Source organism: Xyrauchen texanus, chromosome 48 (assembly GCF_025860055.1).
Source record: "Xyrauchen texanus isolate HMW12.3.18 chromosome 48, RBS_HiC_50CHRs, whole genome shotgun sequence".
NCBI lineage: Eukaryota > Metazoa > Chordata > Actinopteri > Cypriniformes > Catostomidae > Xyrauchen > Xyrauchen texanus.
In genome coordinates, this window is record NC_068323.1 from 20,946,577 (window position 1) to 20,961,672 (window position 15,096).

The following is a 15,096-nucleotide window of genomic DNA, read 5'->3' on the forward strand; positions in this document are numbered from 1 at the left end:
ATATATATATATATATATATAATTTTTTTTTCACATTTTAGAATAATAGTAAAGTTATCAAAACTATGGAATAACATAAATGGAACTATGGGAATTATGTTGTGACTAAACAAAATCGAAAATAAATCAAACATATATAAAATATAATAATATATATATATATATATATATATATATATATATATATATATATATATATATATATATATATATATATGTATATGTGTGTAATGAATGTGTAAGTGTTGACTGTGTGTGTGTGTGTGTGTGTGTGTGTGTGTGTGTGTGTGTGTGTGTGTGTGTGCCATTTAATAGGGATTCTTAAATATTCACATATTTTACATTTATGGTGACAGTGAGGTGGATGCGTTTAGGGGTGGAGTGCCTCCTCCTCCAGCTGAAGAGGCAGAAATTCTTCAAAGCTCTCACACTGACTTGAGTTTCACAGCAAGTGCACACTCTGAAAAAAAGACGCAGCAGAGCACTCGTTTCGTCAACAACCACTTCATCCGGGAGAAAGGACGAAACACTCGCTCCGCCACGTGACCTCCCTTGAATTTCATGATAAGTTTAATTTGATCCTTTTTGTTAATTTGATTTTCTTCGTCGTAAAGCAGGACTTGTAATCAAGTGTCGCGCAGTCGTCCGGTGGATTTGCCAGGAATAATTCATCCTCGTTTCCTGATTCTTTCTAGTTTTTCATCTGAAGTCTGAATCCGAGCGAGACTATATATAGTCCAAGGAAGACATCGCATTGACCTCCAGCAAGAAACCAGCAACTCTTGTTCACCGACGACGAGAAGGACCTTTGGTTTAAACCACAGCCCGTTTTATTCGCTCATCAAATAAACATCGAAAGGGATATTTTTTTTTTCGGAATCGAGTCTGTTCATCTTCACCTATTTAAAAAGGTAAATGTCTAGTTTTCTTTTGCGGTGTGAGGAAATGATTTCCCGATGTGCTGATCTGTATCTCAGGTCTTTGGGATCGAGAGGACGGAGTCTGCTGGTCGAGTCTTGATGCTGGACACTGAAAGTTGCTTAACAAATTGTTTTGTTTTGTTTAAGCAGTGCAAATCAGGCCTCACAGAAATAGTTCTTAAAGATAGAAGAATGTTGAGCAGCATTGGCAAATAACAGTAGCCTAAATAAACAAAAAATAAATTCAATTATAAAGGCCAATGATTTGTAAAACGTGTGCACTTAATAATAATAATAATAATAATAATAATGCTGCCTATTTTTAAGATATACGCTAAAATCCATAAAATTGAATTGTGTAATGCTTAACCAACTTAAACAAAACCTAAAACATTTACAGTTTATAATTGTATTTTATTAAATGTACTCAATTAAATTTTACAGAATTTTGTTATTAAATTATAATGAGTAAATCTTAAAATTATGTATCTCTCTGTGTATGTGTGTATGTATATACAATACATAGGCTATAAACAGTATGATATTGCCGTTTTACAAAGTAATTTACATATAAATTAAATAATAAATTGTAATTTTACAAATTTCTTATCATTGTTAAATAATTTTGTGTGTGTATATTAATTCCATAAATAGGCACTGCAGCAAGGACAAATGTATATTAAATACCAGCAAAATAATCCTGATATTATATAAATATAAAATATATATATAAAATTATATATATATATATATATATATATATATATATATATATATATATATATATATATATATATATATATATATAAAATTTGCAATTGTATCAAATAGGCTTTTTTTAATTGAGCATCTCTCTCTCTATGTTTATATTACAGGGTTGTGAGGGTTACTTTTGAAATGTATTCCACTACAGATTACAGAATACATGATGTTAAATGTAATTTTTGTAATGTATTTCATTAGATTACTCAAGGTCAATAACATATTCTAAATACTTTGGATTACTTCTTCAGCACTGGTAGATTTTTTTCAATTGTTTTGACTATAAAAACTCTGCCAGTACAGTAAGACAAAATACACACGTTAAAAATACATTCTCTGGAAAAACATAAATATCTTATGCAGTGTTGTTTCATAAACAAGATTAATCTAATTTATCTTGTTTTAAGGATTTTTAGGTATTTTTACAGTAAAACAATACAAAAATTATTATCAAGAATATGATTTTTGCCTTAATATCAAAGGTCTTACTAGAAAAAATTAATTATGATCCAACGTGATTTTTTTTATAAACAATATGATCGTGCCTGGTAACGTGCATATAAAATGGCCAAAAATAGCATTTTAGCTTAGCATAAAGCTGACAATTTACACAAGGTTTATTTCTATTTCTTCTGTTCCAAACTGTCTGCTCGTATGAATGTAACACATCATAAGAAAGTGTTTCACCGCTGTTCAAATGCACTTTGGATCGCATCATTTATATGTATAATTTTTTCCATCTGAAAGCTTTAATAACTAAATATTAAATGAAACAAATGACAATAAAATGCAAAGTAATCTCTTCAGTAATCAAAATACTTTTTGAAAGTAACAGTATTGTAATTACAAATTATTTACATTGTAACTGTAGTGGAATAAATGTTGTATACGTAAATACGTAATTCCATTACTCCCCAACCCTGCATACAGTATAATTAATATTAAGAAGCTGATAGCTCTGTGCTCGGTTGGTCGAGTCTCGAGGCTGCACAGTGAAGTATGCAGATAGATATAACTGACTCTGGGCTCTGTTGCTCGGGTCTTGAGGCTGGACAGTGAAAGTGTGTGTGTGCGTGTGGATTGATTCGTGTTGATGGAGAGAGAAGAGAGGCAGAAGGGCGAGATTTCTTCTCCTCTGGATCGGATGCGTCTATATACTTGACATACGCACAACAAAATAGCTGCGATGTGACGGCGAACTATTTCCAAGGAGGTAAGACGTCATTTGGAAGGCATTTTAGGCATCTGGATTGAATTATTGGTGCTATATTTACGCTTGGCTGTGTTTGTGCTGCAGAGACACTGACGCTCCTATTGGAAACCAAATGCAAAAAGGTGTAAGACCCCCATGTAGACTGCAAGCGAGCGCCGACGCGACAAACTAGAACGTCCCCGTATAATCGACAAAGCGGTCTACGCGTCTCTGACGCGTTCGAGTGTTTGTTGCGTCGCGTAAAACGCGTCGTTAGTAGTGTACATGGGTTATTTTACGCCTCATCGACCGTTATAAAAGATGTAACTGTTGCCGCACGATTCTGAATTACAACATGATTCAATTTGGCGTAGATCTTCGAAAATGACCTGCTGGTTATTTTTGAATATTTAAACGAGGGTCTAGGATGATCTATTTGTCAGTGTTAAGTTGAAAATCGACCATTGCTTTGACATTGAATTTATGTACTTATAATAATAATTAAAAATATATACATTTAAGTAATCTCTAATGTTCGATTATCATCATTATCACCTGTTAATGTAGTCAGCTTAGTGCCATTTTAAAGGACATCATTGGGTCAGTTCTGATGTCACTGATCACAGAAGAGATCAATAGTGTCAGTCTTGGCAGAAAAGCGATTCAATCTGTTTTTTCACGTGTTATTTCGAATACGGTGCATCCAACGTTAATTTCCGTGTTGAATTCGCTCTCCGAAGGTGGTTTATTTATCAAGTTTTTTTTTTTTTTTATCGATTTAGTTCTCTTTTTTTTAGTTTAGCGCCGTTTCAATCTGCTATTTAACACCTCACACTTTGAAGATTGTGTCGTTTCTCAAACACAGTGCCATTTTTTGTGTTTACTCATCAAGTTTTTGCTTTTATCTCTCATGTTGTGACGTTAATAATGTGGTATTGTTATGTCTGACATTTGGGAAAGACATGTTGAACAAGAACAAAAAGATTATGTTTGGGTCTTAGTCAAAGTGTGTAACCCTGCAGATCAATCTCTCACATTTGTTTTCAATTTGTTTTGGCCTCATCCCTTTTCATCCTAATATAGACATAACAAAGTAACCTCAGTGTGTGCCACTAATGAACCGTGATCATTTTTTGCTTATTGGCTTATTTGACGTTTTAGCATGTTCATCACGTCCGACTCTCCATGGAGACGTTTTTAAACCTTTCAGCTGTGTGAGGGTTTTTTCCCTTCTTGTCAGGGACATGAAGACCTCCATGAGCACGCTAGACATTTCCAATGCTACCCTTTAATATTTGCTTTCTTCGTTTTATGCATTCTGTTGTAACATGCAATCAGATTTAACTGCATGCTAGATTGACTCCAAAACATGGTATTGATGAAATTGTGGACTGGGTTGGGAAGAAAAGGTCTGTTTTAGCTCATTAGAGATAAGCAGACTACACTGACAATGTTGTGTCCATGTGTTTAATGATTATAATTTAGTAAAAAAAAAATCTATAGTCACCAAATTCTCTTGAATCCTGTGCCTCCACAGTCACATCTAATCTCTAGAGATTGGCCAATATTGTTATTTTTATGATGTAAATGAATATTGTTACCTGAGAACCAATATATAGAACTGTTTCTGTTTTTGACCTAACTATCAAAATCAACCTACAACAACATAACCTGCATTATGAATAATACTATTTATATGCCGTTATATTTATGCAAGGTGTAAATTGCATTCATTTTGCAACGTTCAGGCTAAGCGTCTCATCCACACTGAAACTAATTTTCCTAGAAATGGAAAACGGAGACTTAAGAAAACACATTTATAACGGCATAATTTAGAAAACGACGACATTAGGAAACTGAAAATTGACTTTTCAAACTTCAGCAGATTGGTGTAGGCATGGCCATATAATATTCTGGGTTTAGTACAAGTTAAGCTCAATCAACAGATTTGGAGACATAATGTTGTGATTACCACAGAAAAGTTACAAATAAAATTAAACACGTCCCTTATTTTCTTTATAAAAAGTAAAAATTGATGTTACTGTGAGATACTTACAATGGAAGTGAATGGGGGCAATATTTGGAGGGTTTAAAGTCTGAAATAGGAAGCGTATAATTTGTAAAAGCACTTACAATAATTATTCTGTTAACTTTAAATCATGATTTTTTTTTCAGTCATTTTTGGGTTTATGGCTTAACGTTGTCATGGCTATCAAGTTGTAAAATTGGATATAGACCAACTTTAGGTTAGTAAGCAACGTTATCTCACTAAAATCATGTTAACACTGGTATTGTTTACGTCTTGTGGCTATACTTTTGTAATGGTAAGTATTTTAACGTTTACGGATTGGCCTCATTCACTTCCATTGTAAGTACCGCCGCACTGTAGCCCAGATTTTTGTCATTTAAAAAAAAATAGAGAAATAAATCTACATTCATGATCAACATTATTCCACAAATGCATACATTTTGCAACAATTACACTGGAATTCAATTTTTCTTCACGAAAACTGAGTGCTTCGAAAAGGCTTTTAAATTACAGCATACTTTGAAAAACAATGACATTAGGAAGCTGAAAATGGAGATTTCAAATGAAAATGGATTAGTTTCTATGTGGCCTTTGAGTTAGTTCAAATGTATTGTTATTGTCCAAGACTGTTACAAGTGCTACTTCTTATCAGTGCCGCAATAACTAAATAACATAAACTAAAAATGGCAATATGCAAATCCATAAAAAGCTAAATGTAATTATAAATATACAAGGAATATCTAAAATAATAATACAAAAATATGGAAATTGATAATGATAAACCCAATCTGTTACAAACTACTGGAGATACAGTATCTAGACATTTTCAGTATGGCAAACCAGATTTATAACAAAGAAAAAGCACATTACTTCCACTGTATCAACTCATATGAATGGGGCTTAAAGGAAGTTGTTTAAGAATAAGGCTATATCTGTCTTGGCATGTAGTTGAGTCTATTTTCTGCAACCCCCTCATACCTGCCCAAGGGAAAATCCAGTGAGTAATGGGGGATAAAATAAGAGCACAGGTATAAGTTTCCTGCATGCCTGAAGCCCCTCCCCCCACCTCCCCTTCTTTTTCTTGTAACTTCTATAACGGTTCATCTACATATTGCGTTTCACGTTCTAAACGTCTGGGAGGTACTTAAAATGCTGCACAGTTTCATGTTCTTACTCCTTGAGTTGAAAGTCTGTGGTGGGAGACTAAAGTGGTCATTATTTTGTCTCAGGTGTCCTTAATTGAATTGCGATTGCAGGTATAGCAATGCCCGTTGGGCTGATCGTCTTGCGAAAGATGTTCTGGCCTGTTGTACTGTTGCACTTGTCAAGTGTTATTGATTTGCAATTGCATGTTCATTTCTACCTTAATTTGTTTGAGCTAACCAGTCCACGGAGATATTTATTTCTGGGGTACCTTGTAAAACACCTCTTTTGGAGGAGCGCTAAGAAAACGTTTGCAGTAGGTGACTATATTGATTTATTCCTGTGGATGTGACTTTGGTGTTGTTTGGATTTAAAAATAGATGAAAAATGAGGCACTTTTCCCCTCAGCAGGTGTCTAAAAGTTTACTGTACATGATTGCACAGCAGAGTCACAAATGGGTGGATTTGTTGTGTGAAGTAGCTGTTTGGGCTTTGCACAAATCTCTCAGCGCAAATAAAGACTTTAACTTCGCTGACCGTAATGCAAGGCAGCATGGAAAAGGTGCACCCGGGACAAAACTCACAGTGTGCTGCTTGTGTGGAGACATGCACAGGACCTCTCGTAACTCCTATGGTTTCATAATCGGACACGTAATCTCACAGGGTGATTGGTTTTGAAATGACGCCGCAGCCCGAGTTGCGCTGCTCTGTGGCGGTTGGCGGCTCCTGCCACTAGCATGTCTTTTTTGCGCACACACATACCGCTGTTGTTTATTTTCCAGTGAGCAGCTTCAGTCTTTTGAGGCACTGTCTGCTGCAGTGTGCAATAGTTCACACTTTGCAGCCTAACCTAGATTTCTGTAGCTCTGTTTGTAAATAACCCCGAGACTGTTCTGAGGGAGGGGGCTTTAAAGGCAGTGGGAAACGGCTCTAATGCAAGTCTGCGTACGATCAGTGCTGTGATAAGACTTGCATCATCAACAGAGGTGTGGAGCACAGGAAAGATGAAAGCTGAGAAATGTCCATGTTCCTGACTGGCACAGAGGCAACCCATTTTTTTGTCTAATACGCTGTACATCTATAATATGCAATAACTTGCTGTCCTGGTGAGAAGACATGCTTTATGAGATAATGCTACGTTGCTTTGCCCATGTGGCCCTTGCTTTGGCTACATCCACTTCATTTGAAAGGTGATGCATTTTTCTTTTCAATGTTAATATGCCGCCTTCTATCCAATCTTAAATGAATTTTCTGGGTTCAGTACAAGTTAAGCTTAATCAACAGCTTTTTGTTCATGTTAATTTCCACAGAAAATAATTCTGTCCCTTGTTTGTTCTAAATCCAAAATTGCTATTACATTTAGGCACTTTCAGTGGAAGTGAATGGGGTAAGTCCTTAAACTTTAAAATACACACTGAGTGTGTTTACATGCTCTTTAAAAGTTCCTATTTCAGAAGGATTGATGCATTCATTTGTCTTTTTAAAATGTAATTTAAAAACGTTAGTGTGGTTTTTGCTAAATGTAGCTAAAAGACCTAGATAATGCAGTTGTTGATCAGTTCCGTCATGTTTACGCTCATCGGTTCATAATAGGCATTATGGACATGCTCCAAAAAACTGAGGTGCCACGCAATGTGTACTTAACCCGGAATTCAAACACAACATAAATTAGTGAAGAAAAAAGAGCAACAACAACACAGTGGGTGCATTTCATTCAGAAGTAATCATCCCTATGCCCTATTCCCTTTGCGGACTTTACCGTCCACAGTAAGAGCTTTGGAGGGCTCAAAAATTATTAAGGTGTGGGGTTAAAAAATATTGTTTATTCAGAGCTTACCTTTAAAATAATTTTTACTGGAAGTTGTGTTTGAAGCGATCTTACAGCGTGAATATTAGGATTGTTCTCCCTTCTCCCTCCCTTCCCTTTTGCAGTAGTATCAATTGTCTTTCTTTTATAATGATAATAAAAAAGAATAATAACTTTTTCATGATCCTATGTGGACTATTTTTACAAATTCCATCATAAAATACAATAAAAGAGGGTAACAAATGCATACTATGGCTAAAGTTAGCACTGGCATTAGCGTCATGACTGCATTATGTAAACTTTACAAATGATCTACTGCATATATCTTTCAGTTATCATCGAGTGGTTAAGATTTATTTTACTGATCTCATGTGGATTCCACATGTATTGTATTGAATATGCAGCGTGATGCAAATGATAGGTACATACAGAACTGTTTCAAGAGTTCATACAACAAACCTATTAAATACCAGTGATCGCTAGGGAAATATAGGCTTAGGCAAACCATATATTTTCTTAATCATCTATTTGTTCATGTGATCTCTCAGTCTATATGTTGTTTATGAGAATAGAATTGAAGCAAAGCAAAGCCCATATATTTAGAACAATCCAGGAGCAAAAAGCATCATCTTAATGCCTTGCCAATACCTCAACATTGGCTCAGCCAATGGCATAATCTTTGGATGGAATTATCTCTTTATGCAACCAGTAGTTGCCATTAGTAGCACAAAAATTACACACTTCTTTTACTAAGGCTACATCAACATTAATCCAGATACATTTTCGTTTTCAAAAAATGTTGTCCATCCACACTGCTGTTTTTGAAAAGTTGCTTGTTCACACTTTAACGTATGAAAATTCTTAAGTCCCCTTACTGCGCATGCAAAGAATCGCTGTTCCATGTATGGTCTAATACTGTCCGTCGCCTTTGAAGGAATGCAACATAAGGTTTTAAAAAGTAACATTTATCTTTAACAACACTATCAAAGTGGGTATCAGGCACAACACCAGAACAACATGGGCAGCCATCTTGATTGTTTTGGTTAAAATGGATTACATGCTGTGTCACAGAACAACAAATATGTAATATTTTTCCAGTGTTTTCAAATGAATCCACTTGGGAGAGCATTTTCGATGTTTTCGCTGTCAAAAATGCCATCTCTGTATGGACAGCCTAAAATCAGTATAATTTGCACGTCAAGTAAACAAAATATTTGTTATATTTTATTTAGATCCATTTCTTATGTTTATTTGTTTTTTTTTTCTCCATTCCAGTTATTCATTCATAAAAAACAAAACAAGTTATTCTGCAGACGTCTAGCTAATTGGCAGAAATAAGCTGTATAATTTCTAACTGGCAAAACTGATAGTAGCCACAACATCTTTACACTTTATCTTTAAGATAAAGACATGGAGAGAGTGGGGGGTGGGGGGGATATTTGGAAGGAAGAAACACAACATGTTTTTTCATGTAGCTGTAATACCACAGCACAACTTGGGTCAAGACTTTTTGGAATGTCAGAGGCCTTTAGACCAAAGCTGCACCTTGACATTTTCAAATAAAACCGGCTTTGCGCACATCATGTGACCTTCTCCTCCCTGTATCTCAAACACAAAGCAGCCATAAAAAAGGCAGCTTTTCATCGGTGGTCAGCATGCCAAGTTCTTGCAGTGGCAGGGGCAACATTAGCAGTGTTTTTCAGGTTGATTTCTATGGGCTCAATGGAGATGCCCTGGCATCAGCAGAGGCAAAAACAGTAGGGAAGATCCGTCTTACAGAGAAGACGGTGTGATTCACTAGCTCAGCATGCTGTAGAACGCGAGTTTAATGTAGCATAGGATGTTAGCGTGATGGCCTGGAGACTAAGACATGTTGTCGGCTCTGGATGGAAGAAGCTGAGCAGATAAAACCTACCTCACACGTTTAAATAACCTGCTTAAAGGGATAGTTCACCCAAAAATGAGAACTATGACATTCCACACCACCATGACTTTCTTCTGTGCAACACATTTTTTGAAATTGTTTTAGGATATATTTCAAATGCTCGCCTTCTGGGTTCGACAGAAGTGAGAAAGTCGAGTTTGGGATAACATCAGCGGCTGTGGCTCAGATGGTAGAGCGGGTTGGCCACGAATCGCAGGGTTGGCGGTTCGATTCCTGGCCCACATGACTCCACATGCCGAAGTCTTGGGTCCACTAATCCCCCAAGTTGCTCCCAATGGCAGGCTAGTGCCTTGCATGGCAGCTCTGCTGTCATTGGTGTATGAATGTGTGTGTAAAGCGATTTGAATACTGTTAACTCTTTCCCCGCCAGCGTTTTAAAAAAAAAGTTGCCAGCCACCGCCAGGGTTTTTGACGATTTTCGCTAAACTTTAATGGCCCGCAGAATATTTTCTTCCATGAATATATGAAGATGCTATATATCAAAATAAAGATCTGGGCCTCTGCTTTTAGGCAAGGATGCTATATATCAAAAAAAAAAATTTTTATCTTCATTTGTTCTTTTTTTATTGCGACTTGAACAGAGGTAGGTTTTGTCAAAAAACAACATTTCAGACAAAAAGCTGAGAAAAAGGCATGTTTATGTCTGATATTTTGAGCTTCTCATACTCCACTTCTTCATGTCTGAGACGATCGCAGTCTGTTTCTTTGATCAAAGAGTTGCGTACTCTTTCAAAACATGCGCAGGGGTCTTCCTTACCGTATAACACCTAAAACACGGAAACCCGGAAAATTCCGTTTTTGGCGGGGAAGCGTTTTTTTCATAAAACACGGAAAATTCCGTGTTTGGCAGGGAAAGAGTTAAGGTTAAAAAGGCGCTATATAAGTGCAGAACATTTACCATCAGGGTTAGTAAATTATCATACAATTTTCCATTTTGGGTGAACCGTTCCTTTTTTAAATGCAATAAAATAGATTTTTAAAGACACTGTTTTCATATTACCATGCCTGATGTTGTGTCTGGCTGATCAGTAACAGTTGGGGATTGTTGCGTCTACAGATATGACAGAAAAAAATGAAACTCTGTGCCTATTTAATATTTGCTAGCACCAATTTGTGTCCTGCAGCCTTTTGGATGAACTGCGACACCGCTTTGAGTTGCTCTTTGACTCCCACACAAATTGCCTGCTGTTTACTGAAGCGCGACTGTGCGATCTTTGCGAGAATGCCTCAGGAAGGTAATTGTGGAGTTTTCTTGACTAAGCTCAGAGCTGCCACTACAACAACTACACAAAGATGGTGAAATCGGCCATCGTTGCTTAACAGATTTGCCTGATAAACTGTAAAGATCGAGTTTGGCCATGAACTTGAATGGGATTTGTACCTGCACATTCACAAAGGAGGCTGCAGGCTTGAGTTCTCTTGAATACGTCAGTGATTTACAATTCAATGTGTTTAAATGATGATATATTAAACTTTTATGTCTTTGACCAGGGTGTTTTTTCCATCCTTGGCTACTTATTGCATTTGAATGCAAATTTAGGTTGAAGATAAATCTAGGCCTTCGTGCACATTCATAGCAAGTTGCAAGTTTAGCTGTCAATTAGTGCTTCTGTTTGCCCCAAGTTGTTGGATTTGGTGAATATGTATTTATTGTCCTATAGAGTGAAAACACTTAGCTAGCCGTTAGCTAGTGGTTATCTTTTTGGCACTCCAAAATAGCACCCTTTTCTGCCGTCATGCTTTTAGCTGGGTTTACACTTGGATATACCTTTTATAAGAGTTTGCTTGCCATCGCAGTGCTCCAGACTAAAATAAAGCACTTGGGAGCCATTGGCTCCTAAACTGAAACATCAAGGAGCCAAATGGCTGTTATTAGTCGCCAAATCACAGAATTGCTCGAATTAGATTGCCGTTCAGAAACAAGATGGAAAGCCAAAGAAAAGGAAGACAGCTGATAACCCATTAATCTGAGGTTTAATAAATAGGATGCAGTATATAGTTTGCATTTCCTTTTGTCTCATAAATGTTCACACCCCTTTCATAATTTATACATGTATAAGAGATGTAAAAAATTTTTTTATTTAGTGCTGCTCTTTAGAATCTACAGTACAAAAAATTACATAAAATATTGTATGCATAGTAGTTTGTCTTCTTGAGCATCAATGAATGTTTGCACCTTGTGTAATAGTTGTGAACAAGTCACTCAATTGCCCTCAGTGTCAAAAGTTTGATCTTATATATATATATATATATATATATATATATATGAAATGGGATTTTAGTTATAAAGAAGCCCAAAATATACACGGGACACTTATTTTGAAATGTCTGCACTCTCAGTTTTGAGATCACAGCTGATTCGCTGAGAAAGCTTATTGAGCTAACCTGAGCTACTGAGTTCAAACTCTGTTCTTTTCAGGTGATTCATGAAAAAGATCTGGTTCAAAAGAGTCATTTGGTTACGACTATCTTGCGCTGGGTGGTGCAGCGAGCTCGTCAGAAACAGAATGGGTGAAAAGGGGCACGAGATACACTTGTTGTGCGCGCTCTAAAGATGTATTCAGTAACTCAAAAGATGATATTTGAGGAAACCGCGTATGAACGCACACAACCCGACTGTCGATAATGGCGACTAGATTTTAAATTATCGCAATAAATTTTTTTTGGTCACATTTGCGACCATTTTAGTCGCAGTCTGGAGCCCTGCAATGGTTGCAGTTCTATCATTTTCTCACACTCGTTGTTATTATATTTAGAATATCTCGGATGGTCTTTAAAAGTAGCATTAAAATGAGCCTATGCTTATGCACTGTATTCCAAGTCTTCTAAGCAATGCAGTAGATTTGTGAGACAAACGAACCAAATTTAGGTCTAAGTAGTGAAAATCTATTTGCAAGTAATATAATGCAAAAGAACTGTTTACATGAGATTTAAAATAATTGGATTACACTTTTGATGTCAAAACTTAGACATGGGCACATCGGATAAGTCGGTAAGAATGCCAGTAAAGTGTCTACTGTTTACATGCAATGCAAAGTCAGGGTAATGGCCAAAAACTCCTTGCAAGTGTTTTTTGTTATTCATTTTTTTAATTTATTTTTTGACATTTTTCCGAAAAACAAAAGCCATGTAAGGGGTTTATGTAACCCTACATGATTATTTAGCATGCTTTATGTAAAATTGTGCATGTAAATTATGTCAAAGGCACTATATTTTGAGAGCAACTGCAAGAGGAATTTTCTCAGTAAATCGTTACATTTTGGTCTGTTCCTCACACAGATAGTGTATGGACTACTTTATCTATTTTTAGTGACAGACCAAGTCTATTGTAACTTCTATTAAGCTACATGTAAAAGAGCAACCAGGACATGCTTTAAAAATGAATCTTTTTTTCCACTGTAGAAAATTTGCCATAAAAATGTGGAACATTGTATCATTGGTAAATAATGACAGAATTCAAATATTGGTAAATTATTCCTTTAACATCCTTATGTTCTCAGTTTGTTATTCCTTGTCTTGGTCAATTCCCTTTTCTCCTCGTTTGCTCTAAAGAGATTTACTTCCTTGTTAAAAAAAGAAAAGAAAGCCTTAAATATAAATCTACTTTTATGCTGCACCGTATAACAGATATTTCTAAGAAATATGAGTTTGATCTTTCACGAGCCTCTGTCTTAGCTACACCATTTTCATTGCCAATTGAAATAAGTGTTGGCACTGAGTAGGGTGTCTGATTAAAGTTTAAAATTCAGTGCATGCGCCTGGCCTTGCTCTGTCCACTCTGCGTGAATCTTAAATCCATCAATTCAATTTTCCTTGAATGGCACTGTGGTGTGGAGGAAGGGGTGTCCTCATTCTGCACAACTTGTCAGTTTGTGCAATCTCACTTGAAGGAATTAGACTGAGTGCCTAACATGGATTTTACAGTCCAACTATCCTCCTACAATGTCCGGAACCAAATTCGTCTGCTCATGTGAAGTATCACCATGTACTATCTCAAACCACAGTGCAAAATACACCATGAATAAATTATTGATTGTTTCATAGTAGTGGTGTTTACCTTTTCTATGTCTTTTGCAGCCACATTCCTATTTTGAGGTGGTGACATGTGATATTTGTGGGAGCTAATCATTAATTTGGCCTCATTTAACCCAACAGTCTTTAAATCATTGAACAACTTGGACACCAAACATCACTTTGGTGTCGAGATCTTTGCCTCTGATGTGGTCTGCTCCATATCTCCATAGAGCGAGGAAGGTGGGGGAAATGGGGCATACCAGGTGTGTTTGATTCTGACAAACAGTATAAACTTCCAGCTTGTTCTTAACTTGGAGTGCTGACCTAGTAAACACAGCAGAACCACCGTAGTACCAGGGAACCAGAAGATCGGATGTGTGCTATTTCTAGCACGTCAACTCCACTGTGTGTCTTACACCACCTGGTGTCTGCGGAGTAAATGAAGGACATTGTCCCCATTATTTGAGACCACCAGGACCTTGCGTTATTTCATGTTGGTGCATGCAACCACTCCCTCGCATGCAAGTGTAAGCAAAGACCCAACAGACTATGACGATATTGTCATTCAAGTAAGGCTAGGTAGTAAAAAAAGAAAATACTATACAAATCTTGATATGTTTCTGCCTTTTTTTTTAAGTTTAAAATGATGATTATTTTTTCAACCAAACAGTCATTGTTGCCAATTTGATCCAAAATGATTAAAAGGATTTTTTATTAATATTATTACTATTACTAATACTACATTGTAAATATAATTTTACTATACAGTAGTAATATATTTCTTTTGCAATTTCTTCAATTTCTCACTTTTGTTTAAATTGAGCTTTTATTTTGGCAGCATGCCAAATTAAGGAATTTTGTTTTGTTTGTATGTTTTGTTGTATGACGAATGCTTCACACTTCAGGCTTAAGTGGTTATGGCCTAATATGCTTATCAAACCACTAATGTGATTTAATTATATAAATATGTAGTCTGCATGTGCTGCACGCTTTAGATTAAATGAGTGCTCTGCTGTTTGTCATATATTACACACACGGAGCACGTTGATTATGACGAGGTATCCGTGAATGATCGCCCGGATTTGTGGTTTATTCATTATACTTGGGCATATCACGATTTTGCATTTAAATTAATTTTATCCCAAGTATATCAACTTCTGTGACATTCCACATTTTATATTGAATTCTGTTTTTATATCTGGATTCTGTGATTCAGTCCGTGTTTTCTGCATCACAGGATCATAGGGCCCTAGTAACCCGAATGCTTGGGAGTTTCAGGGTGAT

The 15,096-nt window shown here is 36.2% G+C and overlaps 1 protein-coding gene across 2 annotated transcripts in view; it reads left to right on the plus strand.

The window, feature by feature from the left end:
• Window positions 1-287: 287 nt before the first annotated feature.
• LOC127639363 (dystroglycan 1-like) overlaps window positions 288-15,096 on the plus strand; it is a 50,037-nt gene continuing 35,228 nt past the window's right edge. The window contains exon 1 of one of the 2 annotated variants that reach the window (XM_052121322.1): window positions 288-911. The gene's annotated coding sequence lies outside the window, so the exon portion shown is untranslated. Of the gene's footprint in view, window positions 912-2,743; window positions 2,896-15,096 lie in introns of those variants that run through there. The other variant, XM_052121321.1, reaches the window with a different exon arrangement.